General features: G+C 35.5%; 3 long non-coding RNA genes across 5 annotated transcripts; all 3 read right to left on the bottom strand.

Moving 5' to 3' along the window:
* Positions 1-1,729: 1,729 nt before the first annotated feature.
* On the bottom strand, positions 1,730-2,691 carry LOC110916091. Of its 3 annotated transcripts, none has more exons than XR_002579497.2 (4): positions 2,467-2,691; positions 2,262-2,371; positions 2,016-2,167; positions 1,730-1,916 (listed from the first exon to the last, which is right to left on the bottom strand). It is a non-coding gene; the product is annotated as an uncharacterized LOC110916091 (long non-coding RNA). The 3 variants fall into 3 exon arrangements; XR_002579496.2 differs by having other exon boundaries at positions 2,016-2,164; XR_002579495.2 differs by having other exon boundaries at positions 2,016-2,371.
* Positions 2,692-8,063: 5,372 nt separating this feature from the next.
* LOC118487979 lies at positions 8,064-9,475 on the bottom strand. The gene is made up of 3 exons (XR_004883071.1): positions 9,427-9,475; positions 8,730-9,240; positions 8,064-8,208 (listed from the first exon to the last, which is right to left on the bottom strand). It is a non-coding gene; the product is annotated as an uncharacterized LOC118487979 (long non-coding RNA).
* An 84-nt stretch (positions 9,476-9,559) lies between these two features.
* On the bottom strand, positions 9,560-11,729 carry LOC110916424. The gene is made up of 4 exons (XR_002579727.2): positions 11,287-11,729; positions 11,109-11,136; positions 10,874-10,960; positions 9,560-9,645 (listed from the first exon to the last, which is right to left on the bottom strand). It is a non-coding gene; the product is annotated as an uncharacterized LOC110916424 (long non-coding RNA).
* Positions 11,730-12,984: the final 1,255 nt, after the last annotated feature.

The raw sequence follows: 12,984 nt of genomic DNA, 5'->3' as shown, positions 1-12,984 counted from the left end.
TTCGACATTTCTTGTTTTCGAGTTGAATAGAGTTTTTGGACATAACAAGAGCTCTCGACATTCTTCATTGGTTACAACACCCCAATTCAACTACAGATCTTCACCGTACCTCCCCGCCTGCAACATCAGCATTGCATCACCACAGCAAGTTTGCTTGTGAGTTCTTGAGTTAGATTGGAGTTTGCTAGTTCACTAGGTAGGAGGTCTTCAGTAGTTTCCGCGTTCAAAATTTGTGTTCTCGAGTGGAAGACGGTTTTCGAGTTGAACATTGTTATCAAGAACTTGTCGGTTACGGGTTTCTAACGGTTTCAGTAGTTCTCGAGATCCATTCACAAACCATCCCATCAATCGTTCAATATCGCGCGCTCACCTCGGACAAACCACCACCTTTAACACCCTCCATTGTCGTTATCCACACAACAACCACCATATCCGTGTTTCGTCACCACCTACAACCTCCGGCTGCCATCACCGATACATTCTCCAACTCCGATCATCTCCATGAATCCCTAATAACCACCATAACCCATCACGGTTCCCACCTTCACTCATCGAAATAACCACTGTTAAACATCGTAACATTTGTGGCGTTTCTTGAATTAGGGTTGGTGGTGTCGTAAAGAAACGAAGAAGACAACACATTATTTTTGACGTTTTGTTGTTGTCGGGTAAGTAAATACAATTTTTTTGCGACGAAATCTGTCGGGGAAAGGAAACAGCGACAGAATTTGTTCCGGCGGCTGGTTAACATTGTTTTAAATTAGAGTAAACTAGCCTAAGATCCCGCGAGCTTCGCGGGTGGCTTAACACAAACATATAATATATACTGGCAATGAGATGAACTTTGTAATAAAAGAACTTTTCAATATAAACGTATAAAAATATGATTTTTCTCACTTAGGTAAATATGTTTTGATTATTTTTTATAGGTATTGAGATGTTATTGTACAAATGATTTTATAGCAATTTTTAATTGATTATTATGTTTGCTAGGTAGGTAAATCCTAAATGGCTTTTAAATACCTATTTAGGCAACTCCCATGAAGACTCAAACATTTACCATAGCACTCTTCAACAACATACTTAAACTTTTCAATCTCTCGTGAATATCACTACTACAAAAATACGTATTTGCTACCGTCATATCCGTAGCAAATCCGTAGCAAACACCCATTTTGCTACGAATTTACTACGGATTTGGTTCGTAGCTATAAGTCCCGTCGCTAAAATATTTGCTACGAATTTTAGCTACGAAATCATATTTTGCGACGATTTTAGCTACAAAAGAGGACGTTGCTATTTTAGCTGCAAATTTTGCTATGAAATTGTTCCCTACGGATTATGCTACAAATTTTTAGCTACCGGCCTTCTAGCTACGGAATTTTGCTACTTATTATTTTTAGCTACACAGTTTCTACTACGGATTTGGCTACAAATATTGCCACGCTCTAGCTACGGAAATTTGCTATGGTTTTTGCTACCAATTATGTTATGCAATTTTGCTACTTATTTCATATGATCTTTGCTACGAATCTAGCTATGGATTTTGTCATGTTATTGCTTTGGATTTTGCTACAAATTTTATTCATCAGTTATCAAAAAAATATATATATATTACTTTTCATTATTTCATTTAAACATTATATTCAAATTTCAATAAACATAATGTATCATACCAAAGATAACTATTCATAGAAAATAAAACAATTCATCCATCTTAATCCAAATATAACACAATAAAGATTATGTAAATTATGAAATTATCCAAAATCAATACAATAATAAACTTCTAGCAAATCTAAGTTGAAGAAAAGTTTTATGACAATTGTGGCCTTCCATTCATTCTAGCACATCTCAAAATGTCTTTAATATCTCCATCACAATTTGTGTCTTTTACTATGTGTTCCGTGTTGCACCTGTAATTGATAAATTGGCACCAAACTTAGTAACACATTAATACCAAACACATGAGGGCCTTGTTTGAAAATTAATTTTAATAAACATTTAAAGAATACCTCTTTGTTACATGCCAGGTTCGTTGTAGTCATTTCGACTTATTGTATATGAGATCCACAATCCATATTTTTCCTTTACACGCAAATATGAACTTGTAGTACCATCTCTGAACTACTAAACATTGTTCCTTAACTGCAATGATGATATTCTACTAACCACACGTAAGAGAAATCATAAATGAACTGAACCATTCATGGTAAACGAATCAAAAACTGTATAGAAGAATGAATCAGAGTTTTGCTCACAAGAAGCAAGGGGCAGTCCTCTGGTTACAGCCAAATGGTAAGGAAAGCCACAAGTTTGAGGTTGAAATTCTTTATGTTCTCCTCATACTACTCTTTGCCAGATCCTTTCCCTTCAAAGTGTTTGAAATATGACAAGTTAAAACCCCTTTTTTACTATATCTTGTTTTGTCAATAATGAAAACAATAACATGAATTAAATACTCACCAGTGATAGCAAATAATAATCTTTGATATAAAAATGTATGGCCCTCATCAATGGCTTTCCACAAAAGTCCCAATTTGTGGTTCATACAATTTGCACAGATCAAACTCGGGAGTTGCAAAAGCTGCGAAATCAGAGTGATGGTTATTGTGAGCATGGTGAGGGTTGAGGGAGATTTAAACTTACAGATGGGATGATGGGAAACGTGGATTTGAGGGAGGAGGGGCGGGGAAACTAGAAGCGGGAAATTGGCGCGGCAAGATAGAATAGTAAATTTTGATTTTTCATTTTTGGAGAATAGTTTATAATAATCTTAGCTATAAAAAGGGGTGGGTCGTTAAATTTTGATTTTTCATTTTATTCATCAGTTATCAAAAATATATATATATATTACTCTTAGAGGACCCGGGGTGGGTCGTTAATCTTTCCGTGATGAATTCCACCACGGCGTTATACACCGCCGCCACTCAATCCACCACGCGTGGAAGAGTTAACGCGTTGTGGTGGTCACGCGTTGAACTTTGGAACTTTGTGTATGGTGGGTTGTACTCTAGTGCTGAGGAGTTGTACACTGATGGAATAAATAAAAAAGGTTGTGATACCATCACTAGTGATACCACCCCCTCTACATTTCTATCACTAGTGATAGAATATTGGTTGGATAGTGGGAGTGATGGATTCTATCACTAGTGAACCACCCCTAGTCCCCTAAGACTATGGGGTATGGGGCTTGGGTTGGGGCGTGACCTAAGGGGCGGGAGTTTAAAGCCGGGCGTGGGACGGGCTAACGATCATATGTGGACAGCTCCTATTCGCTTGTTGGCCATGTCATAGCGGGGCATTTAAAATTTAAAATCTAACCGTTTGGCCAAGCCAAGCGGTCACCCCAACCCAACAGTCAACATCACTATAAATATAACCCCAACCCCACCGGCTACCCCAACCCAAATAATCTTGTTGACTGTCCACCGCTACCCCAACCAAAACCCACTTGATCGAACCCGCTACCGCAACCCAATTGATCTATGGCCTCTTGGACACACGAAGAAGAGCTAACTCTCATCACGAGTGTCGTAGACGTAATGAAGGGGCGACAACCCGGTCAACCCCGATATTGGCCAGAAGCCTTTGCAAGCTACCGACATAACGTTAGACACGACCGGCACAACTTAAACGCGTGCCAACATAAATGGCGCGAGCTACGGCCGAAGCTTGATCGTTTCAAAACCTACTACGAAGTCATTCCGAGCGGTGAGTTAAGCCACGGGGACCAGGTGGCGGTGGCGAAGATTGAGTTTCGGGGCAAGGAGCGAAAGCCGTTCAACAAGCTCGCGCTTTTTGAAATTTACCTAACGCTCTAGGTTTTTTTTGTAATCGTTTTTAGGTTTTTTTGTAATTTTTAGGAATTATGTAATTTTTAAGAATTTAATAAAATTTTAGGCTTTTTTTTAATGTTGTGTGTATTTTTTTTTATTTTTTGTATTTTTTTAATAAATTGCCCCGCCATACCCTACGGACACGTCACTCACCGGTGGGGGAGGAGGGGGCTCGAACTCCACGTATCAACTCATGCCCCCAACCCCTGCCCCACCATACCATACCCCATGATCTAATAAAAGTAAATATATATAATAATATATAATATAAACAATGCTTCTTTTTTTTTGAAAAATAAACTTATAAACAACGCTTCTAGTTTATGAAAAATAACACATACTTATAGAGTATTTGTCAACTTCTGAATGGTTAAGTGCTGAACCGGTAAAAGGTTTGAATCATCAACCATTAAGTGAGGAACCAGTAAGATGTCTAGTAAAATGTTTCAACCATTAAGAGCTAATATAACGCTTAACAATTTAAAGGCAAATGTCTGACCAATTCAGGTTATATGTTACTTAACCATTCAGACTCAGTATAATGCTTAACCTGAACCATTCAGACCCCTGCTCACGAAACAAACAACCATTAAGAGCTCGTTAAGAGCAAAACAAACAACTCCTTTTCAAACAAAAACACAACCAAATACACCCAAACAACAACCAAAGCAAAATATCTGTCACACCCCCAAATTCCACAAGCGGAGTATCACCGCAGGAGGTATGACTGACCAGGATCCAGCCACCAATCATATTGAACATGATAAATTAAATAAATAAAATTCCAAACCAAACAATATAATTGGTGTCAAAACAATTCAACAAAGTTTAAATCAACAGCGGAAGCATAAAGTTTAAAACCAATTCATAAGTTATAAGTTCATATAGTTTAACATGGATTTCAACAGTCCATGTCCCACAACGACCTCGTCCTCCTGTGCAAGCTCCACCTAAGCACCTAACTACATGCAAGGCATATAGTAACAAATCAACAACAAAGTTGAGTGAGTTCACAGTTGGGTGTTCGTTTTAAGTTGTTTCAAAAACATAAGTTTCCTTTAGCTGGCTTACTTGCTGTGGGGGTTACCCCCATAGTTTAAAAACATGATTAATCCTTCCCTTTTACTCTGGCTCCCAGTCGTGGGGGCTACCCCATGAATATCCCACTAGACCCGTTACCATATCGACTACTGACTGAGAAAGTTGGGTGCCCTAAGTCAATGTCTATCATCATTAACGTGCCCAGATCCATTAGTCCACTCCAGTCCTCTATGGCACGGTGTGAGGCTTGTCAAACCTAATAGCGCTATTTAACTAATGACTCGTTCGCCATTGGCCCGACGATTAAGTCGATATAAAAATGAGGGACTTAATGATAGAGTTTTTAGTCTAACATCGATGTTGTCACCCTTCAGTTAAGAGGGTGGAGGTACGTGTCCCATACAAGGAGATCACACAGGTTCCAATGTTGTCATCCTTCAATTAAGAGGGTGGAAGTACGTATTCTAACCAAGAAGAATTTCAGTCAATTACCCATTCCCAACCACCGGGAATCCCATGCCTTGTAGAAAGTGTGAACTCACCTTAGGTTAGCTCGGCAGATAAACAATAGGCCAATCAAGCTGGTAGTGGTCAACCATGTCCTAACATGTGATTCGAATTAACTTGTACGATTTGAGTTTGGGTTGCTCGGCCCAACAACATAACACAACTTAAATATTTGAGTGGCCCAACATCTTGTGCGACTGAGCTTAAAGGGGTTATACGTTGTGCTGTAACTGTTGTACTCTAACATGTATTAGCTTGTGCGACTGGCCTTGTGCGATTAGTTATATACTTCCTTAAATCATGCAAGTCAGTTACAAACAATTTGAACAGTTTCCAAATCATGTTATCATCGATCAAATCAAGCAATTATCATTTAATTCCTATGAACCCTAACAATTCATCTAATCATAACAACTCATCATCATCTAATCAAATAGTAGGGTTAACATCAAAGTCTTAATTCATCATGCAATAATTCATGCCAAAACATACGAATCAATCGAATCCAAACACATCACCGCCGATTAACATGCATTCGGTTCTAAATCATCGTTAACGTCATATGGTTATCAAACCCTATATTGATATAAACATACTACACATGTGAGCCGATACACAAGAACACTAAACCTCATCAATTGACATTTCAATCAATCACAAAACATCTCTGATTCATTATGTAGAAACATATAAGCCACAACATCATCTAACATATAATCAATGGTAAGATACTAACCGGTTAGAAAGTAAAACAAAAGTCGATCCGAACAAGAAAGCTTCGAGAGGAGAGGAGATGTTGTTGCCGTCGAGTTCGAGAGAAAGGGAGTGAGATTTAGGGTTTGGTGTGTTTGAGTGTTTGCAAAGTATGAGAAACAACCCCCATAATGGGTGCTTGTAAGCGTATAAAAGGAGTGGGCCGAACCCATACACTGGCTGCCCTTGGTTTCGAGTACAAGGAGTGTGGCCCAAAATGGCTTGTGCGATCCAACTTAGATAATATACATACCCATTTACAATACAATTATATACACATAACATTCAAATTCATAATACCTCATTAGAATCAACATATCAAGTAATCACATAACGTTCACAACATGTTACATCAAGGCACGACGAAAGGTTTGAAATACGAGTTGTCACAATATCACATCCGCATATGTCGCGGTTTGGCCAAAGCGTAACATATAAGTACAACTGACAGACAAGGACTGACAGGCGTCGGTCTGTGTCGTTGATCTCGTACCTATATGTTGCGCCTTGGCCAAAGCGCAACACATAGTAGTCTGATAGGTGTCCAAAAAGCCAAGGGGAATGTGTAAATAGACGGAGCCTAAAAAAACAGTTTCTATTGTTGAATATTTTCAATACTTCATTTATTAGATTTTGTTGTGGGAGTGTGGTTTACAGGCTTGAATTGGTGCCATGTAGGGGGTGCAAAAAAGGTAAGCCAAGCAGAGCCCGGGCTCGACTAGGCTCGAGCTCGTTTAACTTATAAAAACTTGAGACCGGCTAGTACTTATGAAGTGGATGTATAATATGAGTAATGTTTTCGATTGACCAATTAGTAATTTTGATTGATTAATAGTGACTTTGCCTCACCCGATTTGACGACTTGCATACATGATTAATCATATATTAAAAGTTTGACTTTGAACATCAATAGTGTTTTAAAAGACAAAAACTGATTTGTTAAACTATTTTTAATTATTTTATTTAGTGTTTTTTTAATGACAAATTTCTTTTATTCAATGCTGTCTATGAGACCTGAACCCAAGACCTTCCTTCTCAAGATGTTTAAAAATTTTGTATTTGTTAATGAACCATCACCCATTGGTTATTATATATATTATTAATATTAATTATTTTTTTAATATCTCTTTTGTTGATTTTTTCTATAGATATTCTTACGGGTTTTATTGTATTGTTTTTTTGAATATTTAATTTGGAAGTTTTCCTATGGATTTTGCTACCATTATTATTAATTAATTTTAATATATTTGATTTTTTTGTTTTTTTTAAATGTATTTTGATATGGATGTTGCTATTGATATTAGTAAATTATTTTTTAAAATATTTTTTTCTTGTTTTTGCCACGCATTATGTTGTGGATGTTGCTACAGATTTTTCTATGTTAGTTTTTAAGTAGTTATTTCTAGATTTTGCTACCAGATTTGCTACGCAGTTTATTTACTTGTGTTTTTAATATTTTCTCAACACTGCTACCGATTTTGATTTTGCTACCGAGTTTTTTTTTTTTTTTTAAACTTCTTTTAGTTAGTTTTAAATATTTATTTCATGATTTAGCTATGGATTTTGCTACCAATTTTAATAAGTTTTTTTATTATATCTATATTCACAATTTTGCTACCCGTCTTGCTATAAATTTTACTTTAATTTTTTTATTTAATTTCTAAACACTTATTTTCATGGTTTTGCTACGGATTATGCTACCGATTCTGCTACGTTAAATTTTTTATATTTATTTTCTCAATTTTGCTACGGATGTGCTACTGATTTTGCTACGGATTTCATTAGCTACGGAATATCCGTAGCAAAATTGTAGCAAAATACATTCGTAGCTATTGCGTAGCTAATCCGTAGCAAAATTTCCGACCGCTTTTCCCCGTAGCAAAATTTCATAGCAAATAGGTCTTTTTGTAGTAGTGTATATCATGTTTTTCAGTCTCATATATAAGACAATTTCTATAGTACTACTGTTATACAACATAAAAAGAAAAAAAAGAAACACATGTATTAGGAAAGCTAGTAGATAACAACCGTCCTTAGCTCTTGCACACATTTCCCTTTTGTTCATAAACTATACACAGACAATAGAAAAATAATAGAGTCAGAACAACAATCAATCAATAACTTATATGTGCTATTCTTGTTTAGTAAAAGAATCAAGAATCTCATTTGAGTTGGAAGAGCTGGATTTAAACAACAATCAATCAATAACTTATATGTGCTAGTCTTGCCTGCACAGAAAAGGTCAACCATGGATAATATTAAAAAGTTCAGGATTATATGAAAAGTTTAATATTAAAAAACCATACTTGCAACATGTAGCTTAATGTAGGGTCATATGTCTTCAATTCAATGCTCAAATATGATTATGATGAGTTAATTTTAAGATCTAAAATTCGAGTGGGGTTGTTTATATTCCATCTATCAATGAGTAGTAAAATCTTATTTTAGTCCGACTATAGTTTCTTCCAATTTTTATAAAGGGTGCATGAATAAATATTCAAAAATTGTAAATGAAAGATAGATAGGACAGTTCTATTGCAAGAAACTTATTCACAGTGTAGATGCAATAAATGAGAAATAAAAACATACCTTGATGATGACAAAATTTCTTCTTTTGTTTCTTACTTCATCGCCATTAGATCGGACGCTTTGCTTGGATAATGGAGATTGTCCCCAAATTAGAAAAAGGAACACATAAAAGTTTTAATCATTAGCAAACTTTAACATGAAAATGTAAACCAATTTTGGTATATGCAACAACAGTTATGCTTTTAATGGTAACATTCATGAATACACTATCCTTAACATTCATTAATACACTATCCTTCAGAGCTCAAAATGGTACAACCTAAATAGATATAAAAAACTTTTCTTAATCACACAACCTAAATGAATAATATAAAAGTTCATGAAATACAAATCGCTAAAAAATTACAGGTTGTCTCTGGTCCTTTTCTGCTTTCTTAGAGTTAGTATGAATCTTTTTTTCTAAATCCCCTTGATTAAACTAATAAGTAAACCCAAATCTTTAGTACTGATAAGGTGAATGACAGTATGTACCACTTAAAAGAACATTATTCATCCACCACCTCTGGTTAGGCTGCAAGTCCAAAAAACCAAAAAAACCTCCAATTTAACAAAGCAACTTCAAGAATTTGAATTCAACATTTATGAGCAATCACCAGGAGCAAAAACCCAAAAAAAAAATGAACTCTACATGCAGCTTTCTTAATTAAAAGTCAGTTATGAAAATTAATTTATTCACCAAAGGTTTAAGGGCAAACACCTGCTGAAACCACTTTTCTCTGTTGTTTTGCCTTTGACGCCTTGACCTGCAATATCGATAAACTTTAACGAAAATGATCGATGCAAAGGCAGAAATAAATGATATTATGCAAATCAAACGTCATAAAAATTTGCTTGCCTGTGCTCTGATTTTGGAGTTATGATTGTCGAAAGATCCAGTAGATTGTTGTCTTTCAAGAATTCTTGTTAAAATAAGCGGCTGCCAAGAAACCTATTGTGAGATCCCATTTGAAAGGAACATATGGATCAAATCACACACCACAATCTAAAGTACGATCCAGAACAAACATATATACAATCCGATCTACGCTGAACACGCATCAACAACACTAAAATGTATAACACTAACACAACCAACAACACCACAATCTAAATGTAAGATCTGGAAAGAAAACATAAACACAATCTGATCCAACACAGCCTCCTTTACCGTTTCAATACGATACACTCCTCCTTGTATTACCGCAAACAAAACTATCAATGTAATAAAATTACACAGAAATTCTTAAAGCCTAAATTGTCAGCTAAATAATAGAAAAACGCCAACGAACTCTAGAAAACATCTCACAAGTAATCAAAAGCACTGTTAACAGTTAACACTAAGAGTAAGTCAATCACATTCAGGAAAGAAATGCATGTTAAATAATAAGTTAGTATGTATGGAGAGCTCCCTAACGTAAAAAAATGAAAAATAGTAACAATAAAGTACTAAACTATAAATTGTTTTTCACTTGAAGCCTACATGTCGAATGCTTGATGAAAGGATGGTGGTTAATTTTATACAAATTCCAATCACAACCCCTCGATTTATGAGAAAACTATTACAAAGAGGTTTTCGGTCTGCGTATTATTAAAAGTATAACCATGTATTCGCTTCTTTTTCCACTCATCCCGTTCACACTCTATAACTGATATGACTCCACCTTATCAGTGGGTCAACCCATCCCGTTCACACTCTGGTATGGATTCTTTTTAACTTTTGATCTGCAATGCAGATATTCAGATGCTAACAGTAAGGTACTTGATTCCGGTTTCATAACTATTTGTGTGGTTTGTTTGATTCTTTGTTTCCAAACCAAAACCAAAATCATAACCATCAAAAAACCAAAATAAATCAAACAACCACACCAATGCATCACACTAACTTAATTCCACTACAATCAAACTGATCACATAACACATATGCTGAATCATAAGCTTGCTAGTGAGTACAAATTTAACTCCACTCCAAGGTTGTTAAAGAATCCCACCAGTATCCGAATAGGTATGATATCTATCTAAGTTCAAGAGAGGCAACTTCTTTAATGTTATTCATCCTAAACATAATTTTATAATATCATTCTTCTACAAATATCATTTCAAACATATTAAGCAACATACAAATAATAAATAAACTAAAACTGAAAATGCAATTAAAGTTAGATCACCTTCATAAGGAGACTGCGTTGGACCAAGGATCATAACATTAAAATAATGCATATTATCTTCGGAAGGCGACACGCTTATCCCCTGAGCTACACCAACCAAAATCAAAAACAATAAACACAAACACACTTCCAAATAATAACACAGGCTCACACTGATTCAGTCACCAAAATTCCAAAAGCACAAAATCAAATAAACATACATACAAAAAAATTACAAAAAGAAAAACAACTTCACCTGGTTCGCTGAGTAACCGCTGCGTTTCCTGAATCACAACAAAGTCAAAACCTAAGTTAGGGTTTCAGATGCATAAATACTACGGCGATCGATCGAATAATATGAAATAAACAATATATATACAAATAACATCTAGGAAATGAAATAGGAATCAGAAGAGTGAGATGTTGGTCCTTACCTTCTTTGCCGGAAACCCTAGCTGATATAGCTCCAACCACCATCTCTGTCATCTCAGCAACCCACAAGTTGTCGATCGTCGGAACCCTAACTGGAACAAACGTCGTTCATATCTCGCTTAAAAACCCTAGCCGTCGTTGCTAACACCGAGGACCAGAGACCATAAACCACCATCACTACCACCAACAATAATAGATAGAAACAGATGAGATCGGAAAAAAAATTTAGAGAGAGAAAGGGATTTGGTGATGGATCGGAAAAAAAAAATCACAGAGAAAAGAAGAGATTACCAAAAAATTTAGAGAGAGAAAGGGATTTGGTGATTTCAAAAAATTATGGAAACTTGAAAAGTCTTTATGAGCGTTACAACCTAAATACAGAGGCGGTAGAGAAGCAGAGGAAGTGAATGGACGTGTTGCCGCTCAAATGAGAATTGTGAGGAATATTTAGATGCCAGGTGGCACTAATAGGTTTAAGATAATGCCAAGTGGCACTAAAATGTTTTGTTTTAATATAGATAATAGATTGCTATTTTAGTCGCTAAGTTTTTGTCCAAATTGTCATTTTAGTTCAAATAATTTTTTTTCTCCTCTGGGTTCCTGACTTTTTCTTTTTCTTGCCATTTTGATCACATTGCCTAACTTAGTCTAAAAAACAGGTTATAATCAGAGGTATTTTTGGCATTAAATTATTATGAGGTTTATAAATTATGTTATAAACTACCTCTGGTTATCACTACACAACAGTTGCGCCAAAATTACCCCTGGTTATAACCATATTTTTAAACTGAGTTAGGCAATGTAATCAAAATGGCAAGAAAATGGAAAAGTCAAGGACCCAGAGGAGAAAAAAACTATTCGGACTAAAATGACAATTTGGACCAAACCTCAAGGACTAAAATGGCAATTTACTCTTTAAATTATTAGGGTGTTGGTTTTGGGGTGACATCATCAAGTTTGAAGCGATTTAACATTCAAGATTCGTGTTTTATTTAAGGTTTAATCATACTATAATAATTAAAAAAAGGCCGTATTATTGACGCACCTTAAATCCTTAAATCAACACTTTTAATACGGGTCGTACGGGCCTATATAGGTCGTATAGCTTTTTAAATTTCCAAAAAAGACTGATGTGTTAGATTTTGTCTGGATAACATTGTTTTAAATTGATTTTGCATTCTCTTTCAAGGACCTACTCAACATCCACAACAGTCTCGGGGTTCATCGTAGCAAGAAAAAACTGATTCAGACGATAATACTAGTAACTGTTTGGATCATTTGGAAGTCCCGAAATGAGCTAATTTTTGCGGGTAAGTGTGTACACTTGGATCGCATTCTTGGTGAAGTCCAGTCCACTTCTTTTCTGTGGGTTAAAAATCGGGCGAAAGAACATAATTTGGTGTTTGAGAATTGGCTTTCGTTTAGTGTTTAAATGCAAGCCCTGTAATGGTAACATGGGCGAGTAACAAAGGGTGATCTTGTATGTATGTTGTACTAATCATTTTGATTGGTATGTTGTACTCTATATACTTTTAGTGTGAAATGAAAATTTTCCTTTCAAAATAAAAACATTGTTTGAAAAATATTAGGGTGTTGGGTTTGGGGTGACATCATCAAGTTTGAAGCGATTTGACGTTTAGGATTCTTGTTTTGTTTAAGGTTTTATCATTCTACACTAACTAAAACAAAGGAAGTATTAT

The sequence above is a fragment of the Helianthus annuus genome, chromosome 16, assembly GCF_002127325.2.
Source record: "Helianthus annuus cultivar XRQ/B chromosome 16, HanXRQr2.0-SUNRISE, whole genome shotgun sequence".
In the NCBI taxonomy this organism is placed as follows: Eukaryota; Viridiplantae; Streptophyta; class Magnoliopsida; order Asterales; family Asteraceae; genus Helianthus; species Helianthus annuus.
Note: the sequence above shows the minus strand (reverse complement) of the source record. Positions and strands in the feature narration are given on the sequence as shown.